Genomic DNA, 4028 nt, shown 5'->3' with positions numbered 1-4028 from the left:
CGGAGTGATCGCAACCAGTCAGTATTGCCGAGATATTTATCCTTTGGAGGATCTGTGTAAATGCTTTCCGACTCTCTCGCGGAAAATGTAAAAATAATGTTTCAGCCGCGTGTAATAATGTAAACACTTTTATCGGCTATCGATTTCGGTCGACCTGCGCCGCTTCTTTTATTACGGGGGATATATATCGGGATATGTGATCCGAGATAGATGCGGCTAAGTCTAAGCCGCGATATTAACGAAAGTCGATCGTCGGCTTTGCGCGGAAGGCAGCTTCCTGCCTTCGCGAAAGCGACCGGTACTGGCGATGGTGGTGACAGTGGCAGTGGCAGTGGCGGCGGTTCTTTCGCGTGTTCGCGATTAAATGATGCATCCGAGAAGCCTAACATAATAACGACTAAATGGAAAAAATAGCAGAAGGTCGTGATCCACTTATATACATCTTGGCTTATTACGAGGCGTTACAAGCCCGCCGCCATTGCGGCTGCCTCGGCGCTACAGTTGAACTATAAATAAATTTTCCGATACGCTGCTCTTTTTGCCGAGAAAAAAAAAAAATATATATATATATACATACATATGCATGTATATATATTTCTTCCTTGTGTGTATGCACGCGCGTACGCGTACGTGTAAACTGCGATTAACTGTGCATATTTTTACGGGCACAGACAGCCATCGTCGTCGGCGACCGTTCGGATCTGCGCGGCACCCCGTTTTACCGAAACACGTACAAGAAATTCTGACATGCAGCGCGAAGAAAAACTGCTTTTCGAAAATTAAAGTCCGCCCGGATGAATCGCGCGGTGTGCCGAAGCCGCTCCATAAATAACCTTTGATATTTCATTGATGAGAAAGAGAGAGAGAGAGAGAGAGAGAGAGAGAGAGAGAGAGAGAGAGAGAGAGCACTTCTTTGTTTTGCGCTCGAAAAGGTTACGAAGGTATGTAATAATAAAGTGTGTTACTTCTCGGACGTTAAACATTCGTCTTTCTCTGTCGAGTCGGAGAGCGTGCGCGCGCGTGCGCGCGCGTGCGCGCGAGTTTAACTAGATATGCTCGCGAAATAAAAATTAAAATACGAGGAACAAGGAGAGTAATCAGAAGCGAAAATTAAAGTCGAAAACAAGATTCGTCTGCGTGCTCTCTCTCTCTCTCTCTCTCTCTCTCTCTCTCTCTCTTCACCGCACCGGCGGTGCACCACGCCCCGTACATTCCCGCTCGCCTAGGAGAGAAATTTCGTTCCCACTGCGGAGTTAATTAACATTTAACTTCGTTAATGTAATCAACTATATTGATTATAGAGTTGAAATTGTGAGCAAATGCTTGGATTAAGTTGGCCAAAGGCTTTGAAATAATCGCGCTTGTATGTTGTTGTCGTCGTTTCATGTCACTCCCACCCCTAAAGCCACCGCCGTCGTCATGACCTCCGCGCTCCTTCTCGCAGGAAAGAAGGATCCCAATTGTACATAGAAGGAATGTTGTATCAATCGTCGCGCACACCTTCCCGTTTCAACGGGGTGAAACAGGTGGCACTCGCTATTACCGCTGCGGCTTTTATTACATTTTGCTCGCGAGTAGACATAAATGGGACATGTCGATCGAATTACTTCTAACGCGCGCCATACCTGACGATGAGGCGGACTATGTATATACATATATTGGCGCGCAGCGACGGTACGGTTAGGTCGGAGATGTCTCTTAAGAGAAAACGGTAGATGTATGTACAACCTAATTCGGTAGAGTATAACACATAGTCGCTGGCCAGGTATTTCTTGTCGATATACACGGTGCATCGGAAGTCCCCGTGCTCTCTCTCTCTCTCTCTCTCTCTCTCTCTCCTCTCTCTCTCTCTCTCTCTCTCTCTCTCCCATTTGCGAATTGCTTCGCTGATTCCCCTTTCAACAGCAATTTACTCGGGAGGAGGGGCGAATGTTTAAACGACCACAACACAAGCGACAGACAATACAAGCGAGCCGAAGATGACGAACGAAATTTGGGCAACAACTTGACAGACGAGAGAACGTCGTGCAACAAAAAAGGCGAAATGTTTACTTTGCCACGAGAATAGGTAGCACGGAAATCGACAGGATTGAGCGTAATTTTCAAATGTACGCGATCGCGTGTCATCTCTCATAAATAGATCAAGCCCCGAACTCTTTGAAAACTCGGCGGAGAACGTGCGATTTCTGATACACCCTTTATAGTCTCGCGCCAAAGCCTCGCCTTTGCGTCAAAGAACTTGAAGCAACACCTTCGAGACGCGTAGAAGATCGAGGTCGAGGCATTATTCTTTCTTCCGGAATACCACGAGAGACCGACGAACCTCCGGCTTCTATTTCCTAATGGAACATCAGCGTGCAGCGCCGCTTGCTTGCGATCGCGATTAAAAGGCGTGCTTCCTCCTCGTTCGCGATGCAATTTCAGCTGGCGCTAACGGAAAGATCGGGCCGTTAAAAAACCCGAGCACCGAATACTTTGTTTCAGTATTGGGCGAGCCACGACCTGTGTGTCTCTGTGTCTATATGAGAGAGAGAGAGAGAGAGAGAGAGAGAGAGAGAGAGAGAGAGGAACATTATTATTATTTCCTTCTTCGAAACAGATTGCGCCGCAAAAGAGGCAACAGGGAGGAGATTGTACGAAATCATAAAGATGTTTAGTTGTTTTGTTGGAAGAACTAAAAGTCGCGCGCGTGGAACGAACGTTATCATTAACACCGGTGAAGTTGTCACACTATGCTGAAAGCTGAGACAGGCGACAGATTGTTATCGCAGATTATAATAGCCCCGTTCTCTTCAGCTGCCACTTTCCGCGCTTGTCTACACTTTTCTTCTCGTTTCCTACCTTCTGCCCCTCTCCCTCCTCTCTCTCTCTCTCTCTCTCTCTCTCTCTCTCTCTCTCTCTCTCTCTCGCTCTCCCTCTCTCCCTGCGTTCTCTGCCAAGCGTGAAGTACAATCGTTTCACTTAGAGTACGGGGAGAGTGTAATAAAGTGCAGCTGAAAAGAAGGGACCTAATGCGAGGTCGAGTCGGAGAATTCAAAGCTTTCCGTGCGATGTGACCGGAACTGCAATTGCGGTCTGACATCGTGCGCAATGTTGCATCCTCCTCCGATTCGATCTAGCATCGCGATTCCTCGCTGCAGCGTCCGTCGATCGTGAGAATTTCCAAAATTTCCCAAATTGTCGATATATATTTCTTCTTTTTCCGATCGATGTGGAATGCCGCAGCCAACAGGAATAAATATATCCTATGCCGCAGCCAACAGGAATAAATATATCCTTCGCGCTAATCGAGAGAAGATTTCCAGACTGACAAGAATAAGGAAAATCAATGCAAATATCTAATACATATATATATATATATATATATGTATGTATAAAATAACCATGTGTACTATCGAGAGTAAAATGTAGACGCTAAAAATACGCGACATAGGAAGCGGAATATCGATGTTTCGCTATCAAAGTATCGGAAACATCGATAAAATCGACGACGGATTCGCCGACGGATTCACGACGGAGATGACATAACGACGGCGATGACGACGACGACGACGACGACGGTGTTCGTACGGTGCGCGATAAGAGTGCTACAATGGCCTTACGTAAAACCGGAAACGTATCGTCGGCGATACCGATGAGTCGCGAATTGCGAATAAGCGGAAGCGCATCTCCGCCCATGCAGAGATAAACAATGAATTAAACTGTAAATACGGGCGTGCTACGAGCGCCGGGTTTACACTTGCGAAAAATAATTTCCTTTCATTCGATATTGCGCATACAACGACCTGCGTTCATTTACGCGCGCTCGGCGTGCGTTCCAGTTTTTTTCCTGTAATATTTATTAGGAAACATATCCTCCTGAGGCGCTTGACATCATGCCAACGGCACGACGGATCTCTTTATACTTTGGTCAATGAAAGACCGACAGGAGAAGCACGATGAGTTGCATATCGCACGCTTTTGAAGGCGAACGCAACCAGATCTATTAATGCGTGTAGCTGCATAATCGATTCGCTTATGGCATTCGA

General features: G+C 46.6%; 1 long non-coding RNA gene across 1 annotated transcript in view; it reads right to left on the bottom strand.

The window, feature by feature from the left end:
* Window positions 1–882: 882 nt before the first annotated feature.
* LOC112590196 (uncharacterized) overlaps window positions 883–4028 on the bottom strand; it is a 4496-nt gene continuing 1350 nt past the window's right edge. The window contains exons 2-3 of the long non-coding RNA XR_003114053.1: window positions 3978–3982; window positions 883–2837 (exon numbers count right to left, since the gene is read on the bottom strand). This is a non-coding gene — a long non-coding RNA (uncharacterized LOC112590196). The remainder of the gene's footprint in view (window positions 2838–3977; window positions 3983–4028) is intronic.

The sequence above is a fragment of the Harpegnathos saltator genome, unplaced genomic scaffold (assembly GCF_003227715.2).
Source record: "Harpegnathos saltator strain DR-91 unplaced genomic scaffold, Hsal_v8.6 scaffold75, whole genome shotgun sequence".
NCBI classification, from domain to species: Eukaryota; Metazoa; Arthropoda; class Insecta; order Hymenoptera; family Formicidae; genus Harpegnathos; species Harpegnathos saltator.
The sequence above is the reverse complement of the archived record's forward strand: the minus strand, read 5'-3'. Positions and strand labels throughout refer to the sequence as shown.